The sequence below is a fragment of the Mauremys reevesii genome, linkage group 1 (assembly GCF_016161935.1).
Source record: "Mauremys reevesii isolate NIE-2019 linkage group 1, ASM1616193v1, whole genome shotgun sequence".
NCBI lineage: Eukaryota > Metazoa > Chordata > Testudines > Geoemydidae > Mauremys > Mauremys reevesii.
The window spans coordinates 87,009,674-87,033,514 of NC_052623.1; the positions used below are offsets into that span (position 1 = coordinate 87,009,674).

Genomic DNA, 23,841 nt, shown 5'->3' on the forward strand with positions numbered 1-23,841 from the left:
AGGCAGTTTCAGGTAGAGTGGAATGGAACAGGACTAGGACAGATCTGTGTGTAGACTGGCTGAGAACCACAGAAAGTTGTTCCTGAGGAGCCCTTGCTGCAATTTATGAGCTTATGGTCTTAAATTTTGCTCTTTTTTTTCTGTTTAACAGCTATCATTTGCTGTACATTATCGGCCACAGAACCTCACCCATCCACTTCTGTAATTGATATTTGCTACTAGCAGTCGCAGATCGGCTACATGCTATTGTAGGCAGTATCATCATACCATACCCTCCATAAACTTATCAAGCTCAGTCTTAAAACAAGTCAGGTTTTTTGCCCCCAGTATTCCCCTTGGATGGCTGCTCCAGAACTTCATTCCTCTGATGGTTAGAAACCTTCATCTATTTTCAAGCGTAGGCTTATTGATGGTCAGTTTATATCCATTTATTCTTGTGTGAATATTGATGTTTAACTTAAATAACACCTCCTCTTCCCTAGTATTTATCCCTCTGATGTATTTATAGAGAGCAATCATATCTTCCCTCAGCCTTCTTTTGATAGGCTTAATAAGCCAAGCTCTTTGAGTCTCCTCTTCCTATTCCCCCTCATTTGTGCCCCCAAAAGTAAATAACTCACCACCATTCTTGTCACATGCTTTTTGAGGCTTCCTTCTCACAGCTGAATATATTTCTTTAGCTTACATTCTGTGATAAAGCCATATCCTAGAACCAATACTGTAGTTCAGGTAACCATTGGTACTAGGATTTTTCTAACAATATCAGATATTGAATTGTTGAGAACTGTTAGCTGGACCAAAATGTCTCAGACACCATAGTGTTAAGTACAGTCTTGATTTGGTCTCAACAGACAGTATATTTGTGGTTGGTATTTCAATGATTGGAAAGATATGCTGGCTTGTATGAAATATATGGCTTTTTATTCTAGATACCAGAGTACAAAAGGTTAAGGCTGTGCAGCAGCAGACACAGAAAGCAATTTAATAACATACACACACATGAAAAAGCTGAGCAGGCTAATAAACCCATATGGAACATATAGAAAAGCTATTTTAAGTTCTGTAGGAAGTTAATCCTGTTCCAACAATTTAACTAAGAACTGTAAAAATATCTTTGCCAAAGAAGGGTATCAACATTTTAATCTACCTTGCATTGATAAAGAGAGGAGGATAGTTCATTTTCATGGAATAAAATGAAGGCAAAACAAAACACTCTTTGTTTGAAGAAATATTGCACCTGCAGTAAGTTCATTGCTGACATCCTTAGGTGAAATTTGATTTTTTCCTCCTTCCCCCTCCCGTCATTATTTTCAGTGCTGACTTGGAATGTGAGGCACGCAAGCCATCCTTCTTGTCACTGACAAATTTCTTTCTTCAACTGTGAAAAAGAATAGGCCTTCCTCACCTAAGTTACCATCAGCAAGTCCTCTCAGCAATGCACCTGCACCTTGTAACATTATACTAAACTTTGCAGGGCTTCATACTTGTGTGACAGACTGGAGAGATCAATTTCCTGCCCATCTAAAGCTCAGAGTTAGAAGTCCTGTTCTGACAAGGAAGGCCTTTTTAAAATAGACCCGGTTTTCAAGGCTGTGAATCAGATTGAGAGGTAAATAAATCCTACCCATTTGATATAGGAATCCTGATTTCACTGAAGGAGAAAACTACATTAAAGCAGTAGCTATTACTCTAGCTGTAGTTAAGAAGGAGATGCAACTGTAATCCGTCTTTTTTACGTGGCCCATAATTTTCTCAAACATATTCCTTTGGCGATGAAATTCTCCATATTTACATATATGTAGATATACATATGTTGCTATTGGGGCCCAGATCATCCCTCCAGGAGGAAAGTCTATGGAAGGAGCCGCTGGTGTAGGAAATCTTGCAAAGGATCCTCTTGTAGAGATTCTCCCCACACCCACATCCACACATACATCATGCTATTGTGTGGACTGGAAGGCGCTTGCCCCCACCATAGAAAAAACTACAGGTCCTGCCCTGACACATGGCATATTACCCAGAATCTATTCAAGGCAAAACCCATCCATGTAAGGGGTCTTGGAGCTCCCTAACTGCTCTGGCCCCCAGCGAAAATGGAGGCCTTTTGAAGTGTGAACTGAAAACTTGACTGTAAGAAGCTTTATAAATAAATGTAGGCAGGCTGGGCTATTGTAAAGCTGAAGGGAGAAAGAAAGAAAGAAAGAAAGAGGCCTCGTAGACACAAATTATTAGGTTCTACACCCTTACAGTAAGAGATTGTACAGTATGTTCAGACCTCGGATTTGCCTTGCAAAACTCATTGAGAACTATGTAACAAACCAAGTTTTCAAAAGATTAGTTTAGTAGGCATGAATTGTTAAAGTGGTGATGGGTGCAAGCTGATTCCCCAAAATTGACACCCACAAATGATGGGGTTGTTCAGACTTTGGGAATCAAATCTGGACTAGTTCCTTTTGTTTTGAATTCAAACCGGGTATAAACTTGGGGGCGGGGGACACTCTCTGTTTTCATATTCATTGGTCCTGCCACCAGGGACAGAGTTAAGAGGCAGCAGGTATAGGAAGCATTCTTGAAAAGTGACGCGGATGAGAAAAGAGGGGTTCTTATGGGAGGACATGCAGGGGAAAGATGAGAGAACCCAGTGGGGAACCAATGGGAGGAAGAAGAAAGAGGAAGGGATAAGGAGAAATTAGACTGAAGGGAAATAGATGCTGTAAAAGATAGAAAGGCAGAAAAGATACACGTGGCCGTAGAAAGAAAAAAATTCACCAGGGCAACCAATAACAGAAAGTCTGGGCATCATTAATAGATTCATATATTATGAAGCCAGAAGAAACCGCTGTGATCATTTAGTCTGATCTCCCATACAGCACAGGCCAGAGGACTTGCCTGAATAAATTCCTGTTTGAACTAGAGCAGAGCTTTTAGGAAAACATCAAATCTTGATTTAAAAATTGCCAGTGATGGAGAATACACCACAACCCTTGTTCAATTGTTCCAATGATTAATTACCCTATTAAAAATTTGTGCCTTATTTCTAGTCTGGATTTATCCCTCTTCTACTTCTACCCACTGGATCGTATTATTTCATTGTCTGCTAGATTGAAGAGCCCACATTTATTTTCCCAGTGTAGATACTTATAGGTTCTGATGAAATCTTCTCTTTAACAAATTAAACTGGTTGAGCTTCTTGAATCTTTCACTATAAGAAAGATATAACTATATGTTTTCCAGTCATTTAATCATTCTCATGGCTCTTCCTGAACCTTCTCCAATTTATCAACATCCTTCTTGAATTGTGGACATCAGAACTGGACACAGTATTGCAGTAGAAGTCACACCAGTACTAAATAAAGAGGTAATATAACCTCCCTACTCCTACTCAACATTCCACTGTTTATACAACTAAGGATCACATTACCCCTTTTAGTCACAGCATCACAATAGGATATCATGTTTAGCTGATTATCCACCATGATCCCAAAAGAGTCTCTGCTTCCCATGATGCAATCCCCCATCCTATAAGTATGGCCTACGTTCTTTGTTTCTGGATGCATTACTTTACATTTGGTCAGATTAACATGCATATTGTTTGTTTAGGTCCATCTTATCAAGTGATCCGGACCACTCTGTATTAGTGACCTGTTCTCTTAATTATTCACCAGTTCCCCAATCTCGATGTCACCTGCAAACTTTATCACTGTTGATTTTATGGTTTCTTCTAGATTACTAGTAAAAATATTAAATAACATTAGGCTAAGAACCCTATTAGAAACATGCCTTCTATTTTCAGCTCTGTCAGTTAACCAGTTTCTAATCCAGTTAATGTTTGCCATGTTGATTTTATATTGTTCTTAATCAAAATGTTGTGTGATACCAAATAAAATGCCTTACAGAAGTCTATTGCATCAACACTATTGTCTCTATCAATCAAACTTGTAATCTCAACAAAAAAAGATAGCAAGTTAGTTTGACAAGATGTTTTCCATAAATCTGTGTTGATTTACTTTAATTTTATTATCCTTCCTTAATTTCTTATTAATCAAGTCCTGTATCAGCCATTCCATTATTTTACCCAGACTGATGTCAGACTGACAGACTATAAGTATACAGGGCGTCCTATTTACCTTTTTAAAATATTGCCTCAACATTCACTTTCTTCTAATTCTCTGGAATTTCCCCTCTGCCTTTAGACTTACTGAAAATCATCATTAATGTTCCAGAGAACTCCTTACCCTGCTCTTGGGTGCAAGTTATCAGGACCTGCTGAGTTTTAAATGTCTAGCTTTAATAGCTTCTGTTTAAAATACTCCTTAGTTACTATTAGAATGGAAAGTATTTCATTATCATCAAATGATACATCACTGGGCTTTTCTCCAAATATAGAACAGAAATATGTATTGGACTCTTCTGTCTTTTCTACATTATTACTGACAAATCTACTATTTCCATTTAGTAATGGATCAATATCATTGTTAGGATATCTTTTGTTCCTAATATACTTTAAAAATCCTTCTTATTGTCCCTATCTCTGTTGGCCAGATTTCTTCGTGTCCTTTTCCTTCTCTTGTCAATTTTCTACAATCCCTTTCTTCTGATTTATATTCATTACTGTCAGCTTTCCTTTTTTTCCATTTGTTATATATTTTTGTAAATGTTTTATAGCTGCCTTCACTTCCCACCTTTTAACTATTGTAGCCTTTTTTCTCAATTGTGGGATAGTGGCTTTTTGAGACCTAGTAAAACAATTTCCAATTATTGTTCACACTTTTCTGTTTAAATTCTTTCTTCCAACTGATCAGGCTCATAATTGCTTTCAGTTTTGTGAAGTGGGCACTTCTAAAGCACCAAATGTATATATTACTGATTTGCACAAAACAAATGTAATGTACCTAAGCTACCATTAATTTTCCCATTTTTGCTTCCCTTATCAATTTTCTACAAGTCCTAGGTCTGTGATCAATTCGTCTTTATATGTCAGGACAAGGGCTAATATAGAATTCCCCTGTGTTGGATGCAACACTTTTTTAGTTAGGAAATTCCCATCTATATTTTTTAGAAATGTTGGTGGTATTTTAGTATTGACAGCATGACACCTCCAGCATATGTTATTCTGATTGAAGCCCCACATGACATTGTATATTATTTCCTTCACATTATAGATAGGTGCTTAAGGAGTCAGTTATCTTGTTCTCAAGGTACCTGCAATCTCCCCTCCATTGGGGGACAGGGTCCTGTGATCAGTTTCCAGAAACAAAAAGACAAGCCTGGCAAGGAATGTGACAAGAGCTGTTGGGGCCAGGGTGAGGCAGATGATGTGTGCTGCTGGAGCTCCAACAGAGCTATGGGTGAAAATTACATCTGCCTTCCCTTGGGTGAATGGGAGTTTTGCATGAGTAAAATGAGCAAGATTTGGCCCACAGTACTCAACCTTTCATTTTTGGGGCTAAATCTGGTCCTGCATTTCTAACAGAGGCAGAAACCCTATTAAAATCAAAGAGGAAACTTACCTGAGTAACAGCCTGATCCTGAGAGACACTCATCACCTGCAAGGATTGAGTACCAAGGTAGCAGGGTAACAGACAGAAATTGGTACCATCTGATGGTTCTTCAGTGGCCTCTGTGAAATCAGTTGATAGTCTCAGTTCAGTCTCTAGTAGTGGACACACATCTACATCACAAAGGCACTCTTGTCAGCAGCTTCAGATAAAGACTTTATGGTCATGGAGACTATGGCCTGTCTCCATGAGGAAGGTTTTGCCAGTATAGCTGTATACCGGTGAACTCGCCTAGTGGAGACACAGTTTATAAAAACAAGAGTCCTTTTGCTGGAATAGTTTAATCCAGTTCCCTGAATGAAATAAGTTATATGAGCCAAAAAACCCTTTTGGTTGGTATAACTGTTTCTATACTAGGGCTTTTGGGACCATAGCTATGTCAGTTAGGGTATGATTTTTTTAATACCCCTAACTGACATAGCTATGCTGGCAAAACTTTAAAGTGTAGACCAGGCCTGACCTATCTTCTTGGCTCTAGACTTGGGTCTCCACAGTGCAAATAGGGTGTGGATGTAGTGTAGTGTGGGAAGCTGGCTGCCTTTGCTGTACCTCTTCTATGAATAAAGCAAGGAATTTAGTCTACAGAGTTGTGAGTACATCACTTTCCCACAGCGCTAAATTCATAAACACAAAATCAATGCATGAAATAATTCTTCTGTATGTAGCTGGGAAACCAATGCCTAAAGTACTGATATGTCTCAGGCTTCACCTCTTGACAGCTATTCATTAATCTCTAGGGAATGCCCACTCCCTTAAACAGATGTCCTAATAAACAACCACCATTTCTTTTTTCTGCAGCAGCAATACTATAACAAACAGAGAAGGACAGAATGTATATACATTTAATATAAAAGATTTCCCTGTAAAATATTGTGTGATATACTGTATCAAATACAATCTGTTAAATGTTAAGATTACTATTTTGTCACCAGAAGTCCTGGACATTTTACTATACATAATTTCCTTCCACTATATCTGGTTTGGTCACTCTGATACTGGCAGACCAGGTGCCAGTTCATGTCAAAAGCCCAGGGCCTCACTGAACACTGACAAATGCATAGCTAGAAACCAATCTGGATCATCTGTGGTATCGTTAAAATAGATATTAGTGTTCATAACAACATAAGAATGGCCATACTGGGTCAGAGCAAAGGTCCAGCTATCCTAGTATCCTGTCTTCCGACAGTGGTCAATGCCAGGTGCTTCAGAGGGAATGAAAAGAACAAGTTATCATCAAGTGATCCATCCTCTGCCGCCCATTCCCAGCTTCTGGCAAACAGAGGCTAGGGACAGCATACTTGCCCATGCTGGCTAATAGCCATTGATGGACCTATCCTCCATGAATTTATCTAGCTCTTTTTTTAACCCTGTTATAGTCTTGGCCTTCACAACATCCTCTTGCAACGAGTTCCACAGTTTTACTGTGTGTTTATAAGAATACATTTAGTGTTTAGAATTTATGGAATGCTTGTAGAATGCTGTATGTATTAATCCTACTTATAATATCTGTATGCCATGGTATAAAATTATATTGAGTGTTTGCACTGTAAGCTCTGTCACTGTGTAACTCATCAGACAGGAAAAGAAGCATTAATTAAAGTGAAGTGCTCGTCCTGCACACAAGATGACCTGTTGAAGGCAAATGAGGTATTGTGTAGCATCAAAGGACAGAGACCTTGTTGATTGCATTTCACACTTCCCTCCAGGAAGGGGAGGCCTGTGCTGGAACTCCTCCCATCAGCTTGGAATCTGGGGTGAGAGAGTGGGGATAAAAATTCTTGACTGGATCTTTTATGCTTTCTGGACTCTGATGGGCAAAGATTCCAAAACATTAGCAAGAGATCCACATGCTGCTTGGCATGGGTCAACCTTAAAGGAGTTGCTTATTACAGAAGCTTATATTACCTTTTTAAATCTAAGACTCTAACTCAATCGTGTGTGTATGTTTCCTGATTTAACCTTGTATATAACTCTCATTTCTTTTTCCTAGTGAATAAATCCTTAGTTAGTTTATTACAGGATTGACTACAAGTGTTGCCTTTGGTTTGAGATCTGAGTACAATTGACCTGAGGTAAGTGACTAGACCTTTGGGACTGGAAGTAACTTGAATATTGTTGTGTTTTTTGGTGTAAAGAGACCATCAATCACCTAGTCCATCTTAGCTGGGTGGCTAGATAGACTGGAATGCACAAGAGGACTGTCTGTGACTCCCTGGTAAAACTGTTATAGTGCTTTAGGAGTTCACAGTTGTTACTGGACTGGTGAAATCTAATTATAGAACATATAACCAGTTTGGGGTCTCTGCCCTGCTTTTTGATAGTCTGCCCTGAGGCTGGCATATATAGTTGTGAGCCATTCCAGACAGTGTGACAGTCACCGCTGTACATGTCCCACTATCCAGAATTTCACTTGTCTGCTTTATAAGGTAAAGGACAAGGTATTCTCCCTTCCCTTAAAGTTAGGCTAAAATAGAGTTAAAATTCAGAGTCCATGAGAATATTTCCTTATTGTAACTCTTCAGTTAACTTCTAATAGAATGCTGCACCGTAACTAGTAGTAGAACCCTGTTTTCAGCACACAGCCACACAGTAATTATTCCTTTAATCCTAGGAAATTAATAAAGCTTGATGGACTATAAGATTCTGTCCAACAGATGTAGACCAATTGACGACATTGTTGACACTTAAAAGACCTCTATTAATGGCAGGGTCACCGAACTTGCATCATTTGCTGGTGCAGTATGGCTCTGAGTATTTGTCCTGATACGCACAAACATGTTGCAATTTCCTCATCCACAGTTTTTTAATATCTAAGATTAAACATATATTTTTTCTTATTCCCCCCTCCACATCATTTCTTCCTCTCTTCTCCCTGAACTTTAAAACTAAGCTGAAAGATTTATGTAAATGCATTTAAGAAAAAACTGATTATGAGGTGTAAAGTCAGCAATGGTATAATCCTGCAAAATGCTGAGGACCTTCAACGTTTGCTGACTCCACTGGGAGTTGAGAATCTTCAGCACCTTGTAGGATCGAGCCCTAGCAGAAGAAATAATGTTAAAAATTACATATATATTATTGTTTGCGCATAAATGTGTACATGGGTCTGGTTTTTTCTTTAAAAAACTTGCTAGATCGAGCATATAAAGCAATAGGAAGTACAGGACTGGCAAATAAGTAGAGGAAAATATTGTAAAACATGTTGTTTTACATTTTTAGTCATCAAATATTATATTATTATTAACTATTTACAACCTTAACTTTGGCATATCTTGATTCTGTGTGTACTTAACCTTTGTGTTTTCTTAGGGCCACTTTTTACATGGAATTTCCTAGATTTTTTTTTAAAAGAAAAAGCGGAGGAAGGGGAGGGGGCGAAGAGTCCAGTCTTCTGGTGAAAAAACAGTGTGTGTGTGTAAAATTCCATAATCTGAAACTAATTGCCTCCACACCGCTGGGATCCTGCCATCCTTCACAGAGGCCATCAGAACCCCGCTTCCTTTGACTCAGTACTTCTGGGTTCCGAGGAAAATGTACCCTTTCGTTTTTAGTGGTGCTACTCCACTACTACAAATATCTAATAATAATAATGGTTTTACCCTGTACTTCTAGAGAGAGAGAGAGAAAATATTTCACACATATTGCTTGGACCACTAATCTGTCCACCAACAGCAGTTGAAAGCCCAGTGAATAATATGGGTACTTTCCATCTCCTTTTGTTTCTAAATTCCCTTTTATTCTCTCATTACAAAATCTATTTATGCCAAATAGTCTCATCCTTTTTGCTTCTATTTTGTTTGTACACTGTGGAAGGCAGCAGACATATAATATGTTGTTTCTCCCCTATATGGTTCTCGCTGCTCCTCCATGGGCACATAATAATACACCTCTACCCCGATATAACACTGTCCTCGGGAGACAAAAAATCTTACCGTGTTATAGGTGAAACTGCATTATATTGAACTTGATTTGATCCGCCGGAGTACGCAGTCCCCCACCCCCCCGGAGTGCTGCTTTACTGCGTTATATCCGAATTCGTGTTATATCGGGTCGCATTATATCGGGGTAGAGGTGTAATAGTAAATACTAATACCAACTAGCTATACTTATTGTGGATACTGCTACTCACTGTAGATACATCCCTAATTAGACAACATAGTCTTCCTCCCCTCCTCGAAAAGGGGAATTCCAGGTAACATAAAGCTGGCATAGCTGAGTCAATGTCACTCGCTTCTGCCCCTGGCATAGTGGGTGTTCCAAGGACGTGCTAGGGATAGGGGCTGCTCTGATGTGGACTGAGACTGAACAATTAGAAGAGGCAGAGGGAGAAAAAAGTCTCTTCCCCAGGCACACTGAGCAGAACTCAGGCACACCTGAGCCTCTGACTTGAAGTACTTTTTTCTGAGATGCAGTTTTGTCTAGTGGATAAGTTTGGGCTCTGTCATAATAGGGACCTGGGTTTTGTTACTAGAGCTGCCACAATATCTCATGGTACTTTGAGCCTTAGCATGCTCTCTGTGTCTTCATTACCCCATCTGTAAAATTGGAGTAATTATATTTGCCTCCTTCCTAGAATGCTGTGAGGCTTTGTCAAATACGAATTTTAAAGGATGGAGTTTCGGGAACACTAATCAGTACAAGAGGTAGAAACACAATGCAGGACCTCTTGGTTCCCAGCCCTGTGCACATCCTTCTAGAATAAGCAAACATTCTTATACTACTTTTTGCAGGAAGATCTCTTTTCCAGGCCCTTCATTTCCCTGAAACATTTGGAAATGGCTCCTTTAACCAGATGAGAATAACGCAGCAGTATTGCGTGTTAACCAACCCATGTGTGTGTTAGTTGCACATTTCACAGGCATAGCAAAACACTCATGCAAAATACACTGAGCATGTGCAAAGTGTGGCTTTCACGGGCTCACCACCTAATTAAATCAAAACCAATATCCTCTAGAATGTTCTTCATGCCAAATTTCAACTTTCTACCCTCAGCCATTTTTAATGTACAGCTGTTCAAGCTTACTGCAATTTTTTAAATATAATAGGGAGTGTATTTTTTTCACTCTCCTCATACTCCCAGGTAGTTTAACCAGTTTTGGTTAGCATTTCTGACATTTAGGTAGAGACCAACCTTGAAACATTTTAACTAAAGGTGGGGGGAAAGTTTCAGATAGCGACGTTCTATTGCAGAAGAGCAGATTAGAAGGGAAATTGTTTCACAAACTTCTCTTAGTGGGTCTTCACCAAAACCCCTAAATAATTTTCAGAAAATACCCATAAAATGGATTCTTTAGGATTGTTTTCCTTGCAAATTGCTTTGATACTACTATAGTATCATACTTTATGTCCCCTGAGGTTTCATCAGTTTCTATGAGTTTCTTTTCTGTGGGGCGGGTATTGGAAGGTATAACGCAGTTTTACTATGATGATGTCTAGTAAGATATCAGGGAATCATCAGGGATTACTATTTTTATTGTATTGTGTTTTGTTTTGTTTTTTGTAGTGATTTCCACTGGAGCTGGGGCTTTAGATTTGCTTTGGCTGGGAACAGGAAGATTCCGTTCACTCTTGGTAAGTGAAAGAGCACTATAACCAATGAAGCAGCAGAGACTGGCTACAGCTAGAGACAGGACACTGAATGGGGTGGACCAGTGCTCTGAGGTGGTACAGAGAAGCCTCACGTAAGAACATAAGAACGGCCATACTGGGTCAGACCAAAGGTCCATCTAGCCCAGTATCTTGTCTTTCGACAGTGCCCAATGCCAGGTGCTTCAGATGGAATGAACAGAACAGGTAATCATCAAGTAATTCATCTGCTGTCACCCATTCCCAGCTTCTGGCAAATAGGCATAGTTTGACTTCTATATTTGGGGCGAGAGAGTGCAAGGGGCTTAATACGGTTAATAATAGGTACAGGTCTAATTTCTGGATTTACCGATTGTTAGTGGTTACTTACATTACAGTGTACTTGAAATCACAAATACAGTTTATGTTCATTATTTTATAAACCTTAATTTTGTTTTAACTTAAGTATTTCCTGTGCTTACCAGCTACCACATAAAAATCAGTATTAGCAAAAAAACAAATTCTTGAATAAGCAGAACTGAGATCTTTCATGTAACTATGAATCATGTCTCCCGGGTTTTAAAGATATATAAACATGCAATGCACACATCAAACAAATCCATTGCTAAAGCCTGTCCCCTTTGCCCATCTGCCTAAGCACATTCCACTCACATTTAACCTTCCCTATTCACTGTGTCACTCACCTGGGCTTGACAAAGTCAATGCTATACACTACACAGATGCTTGGGAAGCAGCTCAGTTCTTATGTTCACTTGCTAGAATGTTACCGGTGCTGATTAGAATGTGGCCCCTATGTCTAGCTCACTGTGTTTCTGGGGCAAGTCTCTTATTTTATAGGCTAGTAAAATGGAAACGGCCCCAAGCTAGAGCCTTCTGTGAGGGTCAAGAGCTGCTCTCCTGCCCTCCCTTCAGACAGCCCATGTGGGGAAACTGACCTGGGTGCACAGAGCACTTGGTGTTACCAATTACTCGCCCCCCACCTCTGAACATTCCTTCGCAGGGAGGAAGCAGGGCAAATACAAGGGAGAAATCTGGGCATCCCCCATGTTTTGCCTCTGTGATGTATCCAGTTTGGGGGGACAACACCCTCCTATGCCCCTCCCAGTTGCTGCACTTGCCCTCACATTCTCAGGGTTAAACTGATTGCCAGATCTGAGGTCAGGAAGGAATTTTCCCCCAGGCCAAAGACCTTGCTGGGTTTTCACCTATGTCTGCAGCATGGAGTGTGGATCACCTGTTAGGATCATCTGGACACATCCCACCTAATCAATTCCCTCCCATTGCAGGCACCTCAATCTCTCCCATTCTCTGTCAATGGAACAGCAGTTTAGCCTTGTATCAGAGGGGTAGCCGTGTTAGTCTGGATCTGTAAAAGCAACAAAGAATCCTGTGGCACCTTATAGACTAACAGACGTTTTGCAGCATGAGCTTTCGTGGGTGAATACCCACTTGCATCTGAAGAAGTGGGTATTCACCCACGAAAGCTCATGCTGCAAAACGTCTGTTAGTCTATAAGGTGCCACAGGATTCTTTGTTGCTTTTACAGTTTAGCCTTGTGAGGACTGAGGGGCTTTGGTCTAACTAAATCATTGGGCTCAACATAGAGCAGTGGTTCTCAACCTATTTATCATTGTGGGCTGCATATGCGGTCCACAAAGTATTAGCTGGGCCGCAGGTTGAGAACCACTGTGCCCCCAACAAACTCCTATGTTCTGAGCCCTCTGCCCAGAGACCCTTCCACAGAGTGGGTCAGGAGTGGAGAGCTGGGCGTGGGGTGTGGGGCAGGGATCCCGACCCCCACTGGGGAGTGGGGGCACTAGGATCCCGAACCCTAGACCCCACTGCAGGGGGCCAGGTGGAAGCCGACTGCCTGGACCCTGAGCCCTTCCACGCGGGGCCAGTAGTATCCAGCAGCCCAGAGCCCGCTGTGTGGCAGGGCAGCTGGGAACCCGCACCCCTGAGCCTTCCGTGCAGCAGGGTAGCCCAGCTGGGAGCTGGCAGCCCAGAGCTTGCCACACGGCAGGGCAGCCAGGAGCCTGCGGCCTTTAGCACACAGCTGAACTGGGCCGCAGCTGTGGGCTAACTGGGACGCATGCAGCATCTTCAGTATCTGAACCGCTAACATAGAGGGATTTAGGTGAAATGTAATGGGCTGTGATACCCAGGTGGTCAGACTAGATGATCTAATGGTCCCTTTGGGCCTTGAACTCTATGAAATGCCAAGTCATCAAAGGAGTAGCAGCTCCACTACATCTATGGTGAGATGGCAGTTCCCTTATGTAGCCCTATTTTCAGCAGTTTGTTGAGCCAATCAAAGAAAAAAAATAATTTCCCAAATCTGACCACAGATGGTGCTATCCTGGGAATCACTTGGTTTGGTGGTTTCGTTGGTAAATGTGAAGACAAAATAAAAATGTGAAAGAAAATAAATAATTTTATTTTCCTCTTTTCAATTTCTTTTATTTTTTTTGTGGGGAGCACTTCAGACTTATGTGCAGGTGAGTGTGTACAGGGGTGATGAATGAAGGACGTCTAGGATGTCTGTGTGTAAGGATGTCTAGGATGTCTGTGTGTTAGAGGGTATGTGTACCCTGCAGTTAGACACCTGCGGCCAGCCTGTTCCAGCTGACTTGCGCTTGGGGGCCGTGGGCAAAGAAGCTGTTTAATTGTAGTATAGACCTTTGGGCTCAAGCTGCAACCCATGCTCTGGGACCCTCCCAGATAACAGGGTCCTACAGCCTGGGCTCCAGCCTGAGCCCAAATGTCTACACTGCAATTAAATATGCCCTTAGCCCAAGTCAACTGGCACAAGCCAGCTGCGGGTTTGTAATTGAAGGGTAGATATACCCACAGTGACTGAATGGGAGCCATACATCAGTTAGGAGAGAAGTACTTTGAATGGAGGGAGGCCTTTGTGTAGGGAGAGCCAGGCAGGAGCCAGCAGAAGGCAGATGGATGAAGAGGATCAGAACTTGGTGGGGTGGCAGTGCCAAGTGCAGAGAGGGTTTGAAGCTCAGGAATCTATGCAGTAAGGATTTGGGGAAGGGGGTTAGGTTAGCTTAGACATATACAAGAAATGGAGGAAGGCCAAGTTCAGATATCTGAAGAGAGCCAAGAGAAGTGTGTGAGGAGAATGACCACCCTATCTCTTCCTTCTGTGTTATAGGAACAATTATTTCCAAGTGCAACCCTACTAAATCATTTTAGTAATATAAATAAATCAGCAAAGGCAGATAGACAGGAAAAGCATGCTACTCTTTTTTTTTTCAAGGTACCCTGTTTCAGCTTCTCTCCAAATATAACATAGGCCTCATGTAATCATACGAGTGAGTCTCCATGACCATGTGTATATGAATGTAATTATTGCAAATTCTAAACATTATACCAAAAGGAAAGAGGGGGGAGATGGGGGAAAGAGCAAATGAACCACAGTTAAAACAGCAAGGATTAAAATATATGCAGAGATCCCATTAAAAACACAAGTAGCACATAGGTGAAGGAATAGGAATAGTTCCCAATAGGTTCATATAAAAGAAATAGCACACAGGTAGGTCACAGAGTCTGGTAGGTAGATGTCAGCTCGCAAAGCTCTAAAATAGCACATGACAGGTTATGCTAACCCATTATGGTTTTAGAGCTTAGTTTCATAAATCCTCAGGACTCATAGATACTCAGCCTCAAGTCAGTACTGCACTGCATGCTGCCCTGGCTCTGAGGCCTGGAATACAATATTATCGCCTCTGGCATTAGATTTCCAATTTGATCTTATTGAGAATGTGCAATTTGATTGATGCCAAACCACAATCAAATCACAGATTCTTCCTAAGCTACCACCATCATCTTGGAGTCATCATGATTTGTTGGAGATAATGAAAGACAAGTGAAATACATGCTGTAGGGATAAAGTACATTATTATACATATATAGAATCCTACTTGGCATCCTGTCTTCATTTGTGGCATGTATGCTTTGGTTTCAACTTGTTCCTCCTGTTGGTGTGGTTTTACCTTTTCAATTAAAATTTCATTGGCAAGAATTAAATTTTTGAGAAAACAATCTGTAGATTTCCCATGCAACACAACATGTTAAAATACCAGAAAATCCTTTCTGTTCTAACGTGCTAACTGCCGAGCAGTGCAGCCACTCAGAAAGTCTCTAAAATCTGCTTGAGATTAGGCCTAAAAATAAATCGGAGTAAATGGAATGTTTTTATGTGCTCAGATATTAGGACCAGCTTGAGCTGCAGACCATCTTGGCAGCCATTGTTGGACCTCCCTGGTGTCTAAGGAATTGCAAGCTCCATTCCAAATCCTTTCGGAAATTGCCAGTTTGATAGAATAACATTGCAGGAAACCACTCAAATTTAACATATTTGTTGTTTCATGTTCTGCCAGTCAACTGCCAGAACAATGACAGGACACCAGATTAGGTCATAGTTCTGAAAAAAGCACAGACAATAGATTCAGATACTGAAGATGCTTTTTGCTTTCATGGAAATGTAAAAGGTATCTTTCTCTTTTGAAAATGGGGCGTGGGAAGGATTGGATACTATTCCCTATTAAATTCCCCTGTGGCCAACATCATGATGTACATTGCGGACATTTTGTTCTAGGATATGAAGTGTACTGAAACTTAACTGACAACATGCTATGCCTGTTGTCCAGCTGGTTGTGGTCTTATTTATTATTTATATGGTGGTAGCAGCTAGAGGCCCCAAGCAGGGACTGAAGCAGCATTTTGCAAGGTGCTGAATACACACATAATAAAAAAATGGTTTCTGCCCCAAGAGACTATTATATAAGTAAGTAAAGGTACAGCGCTGCAGTTTTAGATTTAAAATGGATGGCTTTGGTTTACAATACTATTATTTATCATTTTACTATTTCATTTTGATTACAATTAGTTTGGTTACTTTAACTATTTACAAAGAGAATATTTTATTTAATAATAAACAAACAGCTGCTCTCACCGGTGTAAGTGTAAAATCAGAATGAGATCACAATCAGAGTCCATAAATGCTAACTTCCCATGTGTCAAGGAGATTTAGCATATTCCAGAGAGCTCCTAATGAAGAAAGGTTCCATACATAACCTCTACTCTACCATGACAGTTTCCTTTGTGGGCTGACTAGTAAGGCTGAAATCCTTACTTTCTGAAGAAATGCAAAGGCTGCAGGGAATGGAATGGGTTGTTTTCAGAGCTATCCTGCTGGTGCAAAGCAGGATGGCTCAACACAAGCAATGGGGGGACATGTGCTAGGGCACTGTTTACTGCTCCTCCAGAGATGAGCAGCATGTGGCACCCATCTACACCATACGTACTGGTGGCCTGGTAAAGCCCTCAAACCAGCGACCATATTCCCTTGGAATTGGCAGCACTGGCAGCAGTAGTAACTCTCCCCAAGCCTAACACTAGGTTGATGATTAGGTAACCATCCTGCTCTCCGGCTCCATGGGTGTACTGTAGCAAAAAGGCTCCTTGTGTGTTCTTCCCTTCCTAGCAAACCCAAGCAGCAGAGGGTATGGGTTTATCCTAAAGGTCTTATCCTGCATCCTTTGGATAAGTGTGCCCCTGAACTACCACTGTCAGCTGAAAACTGCACTACAGCTAGTCATAAATTATCTGATGGAAAGTTTTTTCCATCTGAAAATATTGATTCAACTAAATCAAAATGTTTCACAAGAATCGATTGATTTTGTCAATTTTTGATGAAAAATTATCAAAACATTTCGTTTCAATAAGGTTAAAATATTTTGTTTTGACTAGCATTTTGACTATAAATTATATTATATATAAGTCCAAATGAAGCACTTCAACCTTACAGAACAGTTTCATTTCAGTAGCGTCATTCTGAAATTTCAGAAACAAAGTTTTTCAGAAATTTCATTTTGTGGGACAAAAGGAAATTTCGAAATGTTGGCATTTCCCACAGAACAGAAATTCCATGTTTTGACAAGCTCTACTCAGCCCCTTGCAAGAAGTGTTCACAGCATTCAACAGGATTGGAACATCTTGGTTCCTTCCCACCTGTTTATGATAGCTGCAGAACAGAAAGGATGCAGTTCTTTTTTTATTCATGTTTTTTGGAAAGACTCCAGGTCTATATAGTCCTACATTCCTCAGCATCTTGATATACAAAAATGTTAGAACACAGGAAAATAAATTAGCTATTTTAAAAGTTGTTCCGCTTCATCTCCTAAACACATGGGATTATATCTATTTTAGCTAAAATATTGCTGCATCTTTGTCACCGAACACATTAAAAGTGAATGTAAGGAGAGGTTTATTTTTCTACCATGTTAGATAAGAGGCCCTTGTTTCCTTTTCAAAAATTGAAATGGCAGCTGTTTTGGCAGCTGCATAGCAGTGCAAACAAGATACCATTTTCAAGTTTCCACATATTTGTCATGTTACAGGCACTGGGAGACTGAATCAATAAAACCAAAAATCTCTAAGTGAGGATTGTCTGGTTTGCTTTTGGATCCCTTACTCCCAACAAGATATATGTTGTAATTCCAGCTCAAAAATGTTAAGAGAATGAGGAGTTACATTGATGAAATTACAGCACAACTCCCTGCACAGAGAGTAGGCTGATATTTAACAACATACAGGCAAAGTGTGTAATGGATGTAACTATATTCAACTAGATTAATGCAGACTAAACACTTGTTTTTATTGTTTTGTTCTAATTAAAAAAGCAACAATATAAAATATCCATTAGCAGCATTTACAATTTTTTCTACAAGGATTAAAATGTAAAATATTGGCTTAATACAGAGATTGTTCAAGTTTCTTTATTAAAAACTCAGTTATGGAATCCTTGACTTCCTGCATCTTCATGGAAAACTGATCCAAAGAGAAAAAATGAGTATACATAGATATGTTCCAAACATATACATTTTGGAAAGTGCAGCAGGTTGTTAGAGGGGAAAAAGGACAGAAAGACAAAAGGAGGAGTGTGTGTGTGTGTAAAGACAAGAGACCCTTATGCTTTCTGTCTCCCTAGGTTCGACCTCCCTGTCCAGCATCTGTCATCTGGTAGGATACCTTCTCCTGCAAAGAGGACCCCTCCCACCCTGAATAATGGAAGTCAATTAATAAAGGTAAAATCAAATAAAGTGTATTGAAGGGTTTATAACAAAGAGTGGGGCAAATAAAAGGACAATAAACAGCAAAATAGTGCAATATAGCGATTACCCCCTCAAACTCAACCCTATAAAACAAATATATAAAAAAACCTTCTTCAGAGATTAAAGCGACGGCAGGTGCTTGGGACCTCAGTCCTCTGGCTAATGGCAAGCATTTGGAGAGGAGCTCCAAGGAATCCCTTGATGTTCGTTCAGGATCATGGGCGAGCAGAACAGATGGGACACTCAGGAGATGTTTTTTCTCCTTCTCTCTTCTTTTTACAGGTGAGGAAGCTGTTGGAGGAAAATCCCTCACCTTTCTATCACTAGGATGGATAGATGCCTGAAGGTAAAACCCGTGACGGTCCCTGACTGCCACTCAGATGGACAGCGCTGAGGCCTTGTACGGGGCAGCCTTTCATACACTTGCCCTGGAAACCCCTTAGAAAAGGCAGGAAGCCCGTTCTGGGAAACCCCTTAGGAAAAACATTCTATTTACAACTCCAGGAGAAATAAAAGAGAGTGAATTGGTCAGGCTAATATAGTGGATGTTTTCCTGTGGTGTTTTATTTTGATATTTTTTTTCTTTTTTCTTTTCTTTTTTTGATATGTCTGTGATGGAAAAGAGAGAAGTCTGTGGGCAAAATCCTGGCCCAGTAGAAGTCAATGGGAGTTTCCCCATTGGTTTGGGCCAGGATTTCACCCATAGAATTCTAAAGTAAGTTATGCAGGTAAATCTAAAATGAAGCACTGATCCAGCACAACAGTTAAGCATGTGTGTTAGTAAAAACATGTGAGCATTCCCATGGACTTCAGTTCACTTCACTGTGGCATTCATGCTGGTTTCAGTGACACCACTCATGTACTTAAAGTTACATATGTGCTTAAGTGCTTAGCTGGATTGGGACTTAAGCGCTGTCTTTAGACCCTATCACATAATCAGGTATTCTGCACATACCACATGTGTTCATATGTTGCAGAAAAAATATTTTAGGAATTTTAGATACATTTAAAATATTCTGGTGGGACTATTTTTTTTGTATGCCTTCATCTTCAAAGATAGGTGCTTTTCTATACAGCAGTGGTTCCCAAACTTGTTCTGCCGTTTGTGCAGGGAAAACCCCTGGTGGGCCGGGTCGGTTTGTTTACCTGCCACATCCACAGGTTCGGCCGATTGCGGCTCCCACTGGCCACGATTTGCTGCTCCAGGCCAATGGGGGCTGCGGAAAGCAGCACAGGCTGAGGAACGTACTGGCCGCTGCTTCCAGCTGCTCCCATTGGCCTGGAGCAGTGAACCACGGCCAGTGGGAGCCGCGGTCGGCCAAATCTGCAGATGCGGTAGGTAAACAAATTGGCCTAGCCTGCCAGGAGCTTTCCCTGCACAAGCAGTGGAACAGTTTGGGAACCACTGCTATACAGGAGTCCAATTATACAGGGCTCTGAGGGAGCCATAACACCACTAAAACTGCACCTAAAATAGATTGTCCATACCTTAAAAAATGCCATGCTTCTACAATCCATTAATTTTTTTCCTTCCAGGGCTAGGGACTTTGTTTCCCATTGGAAAGCTCTTTCCAGTCATATAAAGCTCCCATTTCTAAACTTTCAGGGCTTCATATTAACAGGCTGAAAAGTCATGAATATTTTGTATATCTAAAACTAATTTGTGGCTAAATATTACCCAACCTGGTTCTTGGGCAGAGCCTTCCACATTGGTGGAGGAATATAGAAAACGTTTCTCAGTCAGGTGGATGAAAAAATATGGCAGCTGTTTGAAGCTCCTTAGTAGTCCTACATGTTTAGAGTAAGCTCCAAGAGAGATGAATGAGCAAACAAAGATTAGGTGAGTTGGTCAAACCTGCCTAATCCCATTGATATTACTGCCACATATCATATGTAGCATAAATTCTATCCATGTGTGTGTGTACATTCACTCACAAATACACACATACATAACAATACTGTTGACGCTTCCTTTTTCTTTTCAGTGTTTGGGGGCGGGGGGTAGGGGGGTCATATTTTCTTGCCTAGGGCACCACAACATGTAAGGCCAGGCATCATTGGCAATTTAGTTAATATCGAGTGATGGTTTCTTGAGTAAGGGCTGGACCACAACATGTTTAATAGTCATTGGCAGCTTGCCCTCCCTTTGGGCAATAATAAAATTCCTTCATTAAAATTCAGACAAAACTAATCAAGGGGATCAGTGCTAAAGGGATGTGGATTGGGAGAAAGGAAAAAAATATAGGGAGCTTTTAGTGGGGAGTTAAAAGAAGTTAATATCGAGGTGTAATTTTAAAAGGCAGGCCTGGGAAACTGAGACAGGTGTCATGTGTGAACAAGTTCCACATCCTAGGGCCAACCATTGCAAAGGTCCTAGTGCCAGTGCTGTTCAAAGTCATGATGATGGATCCCCACATGGTCCCAAGGGGCATATATCCATCAGCATGATGCTGAAATGTAGCCAGAAACTTCACTATTTAAGGATTTAAATACCAACTGGACCAACTTGTGGTCCACCTGCCATTTTTAGACAGAGATCACAAAGACAACAGGGCGGGCTTAATATGCCCATGGTTGATCAAGCCAGCTAACAAATGTGCTGCTGTCTTCTGAGTGATGGAGAAGCCATGCGGTACATGCTGTTAGGAGGGAATTACAATAATCAGGCCTCATGTTCATGAGTATGCATTGGCATTACAATATCATTGCAAATATATAAGGAACCTGCCTGTGCAAACTACATCACTTTAAATAAAAAATTATACACATTGTCAAAGTTGCCATGGGAAGAGGACTCAGACTTGACTACTGTATCACTGAGGTGGCTTTGTTCTGAATATGACTACAGAGATAGGTTACTGGTGGACTGGAGGGGGGAAGAAGATACTATACCTATCCTATTTGACTTATGAAATTTGTCCTTTAGACTGGAACAAGTCAAAAGTGCTGTAGTGATTTCTCATTGGTTTCTCCTAACATTGAACTAAATATTCTAGTCAAGCTAGAATCTGAGTGATCATGTGGAGAAAATAAAAATATCGGAAAATGTTCTATTTCAACTTTACAATTCATTGTTGTGTAAAAGTCCATTGGTGCAGCATAACCTTCTTTCCTACTAGCGTGACTGGTCACACTGCTAAGCTGAGCTGTGTGGAATTTCTGGTTTTATTTAGTTCCTTTGGGTTTTAGGCAAAACCTGGGACAGAGGTTCAAGATTACTTGGAAGAGATCTCAGGTTTTTGACTACAGGATTTTCACAGCTCAAGATTAAAATATGAATCTGGAGCATTGGTTTTCATAGCTTTAAGGTAATTCTGACTTAGGTCTGTGTCTGCTCTTCTCTTCCATTTTGTTATCTATCTGGCTGTCAATCAAGCCAGCCTGCACAAGCTTTCTGAGGACAGAGAGAAGCAGCTGCAGACTCAATAGGAGCTCTGAGCAGATCAGCAGCACAGCTGTTCTCCTACATTGGTTTCTGTAGCAAAAGTCTTTTGTGTTTACATTAGGTAAGGAAATGTACAATTTGTGCCATTCAGATTTTTTTATTAAAAGGCAAAGAAAGCAAAAATGTATATATGGGTGGGAATTGTACTAGAAAAGGTTTCTGTGTCAGCAACTAAAACATGTGGATTAGATTCACTTTAATAACAGCTATTAATGGAAACTTAAAGTTAATTTAGTTGGTAGTAAAATGCATGTTAATATTGTTGAAGTTTTTAGTATTGTATTGCTTGTAAATGTGAATTGTGAACTGTATGGCAACTAGCTGGCTGTCAGTCAAACAGACCTACATTTTTTTTCTCGAGAAAAGCAGAGTGGAGCAGCTGCATACTAAAGAGGAACTAATCATCATTATAAACTAACTTGTATTTAGTGGGTGCACATGGCAGGGTCCTCTTCTGGGCACCTTCCAAAAATCTTTTTTTTTTTTATCCAAATAAAAGTGGATTTTTAAAAAAGAAAACAAGGCCAATTATTGATGATTTCTGAACTGATGATGGAGGGAAAAACTCCCAGTTACCTCCCTTTCATCAGATTTGAATAAAGGGATCACCTACAAAACAAACCCCATATTATATCTCTACCCCCATATAACGCTCTCCTCGGGAGCCAAAAAATCTTACTGCGTTATAGGTGAAACCGTGTTATATCGAACTTGCTTTGATCCGTCGGAGCACGCAGCCCCACCCCCCAGGAGCGCTGCTTTACCACTTTATATCCGAATTCATGTTATATCAGGTCACGTTATATCGGGGTAGAGGTGTACTTGTATAAAAGACCACGCCTGTTAGGCCACAGCCTGTCTTAAGAGATTGTCCAAAAGTGGCCCTTAACCTTTATTAGAACACTGCCTCTTTCAGCACTAACTTTTGCCAGTCCTTTAAAAGTTAGCCTAGATGTTTCAATGTATCCGAAAAAGAAGATAAAAATGTCTTCTGTCATGTCTGTGTTTCAGCAGGAGAGCTATTCCTCTAACACTTGAGGGGCGAGAGCTAAATTATTCATTGTAGTATCTGACTGTTTGAAAAAGATAACCTCTCAGTAGATTTTGTATCAGTTTTATTCATGAAGACAAAATCTGTATTGTGTTTCTAATGAACCTAACTTGAGTCAGCTGTGATTTGTACCATTTTACAGCAAAAAAATACAGCTTTTTTTACAAGTTGCAAAAGTAGGCATCTATACTCCACCCACAGACTGCACACATACATGAGCAAATAGGTAATTTAATGCTTAAAATATGTCTTCAAATTCAGAAGGGATATTTTAAAGCTAAAATACCCAGAAATGTGAGCAGCTATTTGTTTTGCACCTGTAAATGCACATGCACTTACCTATTTGTTTATGATGGGCTTGCTCCAAAGTCTATTGACATCACGTCAGTGGGCTTTGGCTCAAGCACAACAGGCACATCTTGTGGCTGCAAATTAAGAGCTAAATTTTTAAATGTATCCCTTGCTGTCCTTGTGTTTTCATTATAACAATTGTAACAGAAGATGTTGGTGCCAGATGCTGGGTCACCTCAGAGAAACATATATTACCAGCATGCAAGAGCTGACTGAATTAGGGCTATTAGGAAGAACAAAGAAAGGGTCTCTCTCTCTCTTCTGCAAGAATTTTCAGAATTCTTCCAAGAACAGGATATTTTCCACCAGGAATAAGGTTTTGTTGCTCTTAGGTGAGAGCAAGCAAGTTGTGCCATCTGAAGCCTGCAAACATTAGATTTAGTATCAATGGGTCTATTTCTATTCCTGGAAAGTGCTCAGTATCACATGGATCTGTCCTGCTTCTAGCCAAAACCCAGCAACCAACTTCCCTATGCTGGAGGCAAATGGGGTCTTTTTTTCTTTTGTCTGAGATAAGAGACTATCTTGAGTTTATGTTCTGCTGAGAACAAAGGGCTACACAATTTACATACAACACAGGGCATGGCTTCCAGGTATGGAGAAAAGAGACTGATGTCTGTCCATTATTTGGCTGCAATTTTAACAGCTGCTTAGATGTCTTAATAGCTAGACAGGTGTTTGATCATATACAGAGGTGAAAGCAATTTCTCTAAAGAATTT

General features: G+C 40.4%; 1 long non-coding RNA gene across 1 annotated transcript; it reads left to right on the forward strand.

Annotated features, from left to right (window-relative positions):
* Positions 1-7,577: 7,577 nt before the first annotated feature.
* LOC120401983 lies at positions 7,578-18,660 on the forward strand. Its single transcript, XR_005596892.1, has 4 exons — positions 7,578-7,630; positions 11,062-11,129; positions 18,151-18,247; positions 18,557-18,660. It is a non-coding gene; the product is annotated as an uncharacterized LOC120401983 (long non-coding RNA).
* Positions 18,661-23,841: the final 5,181 nt, after the last annotated feature.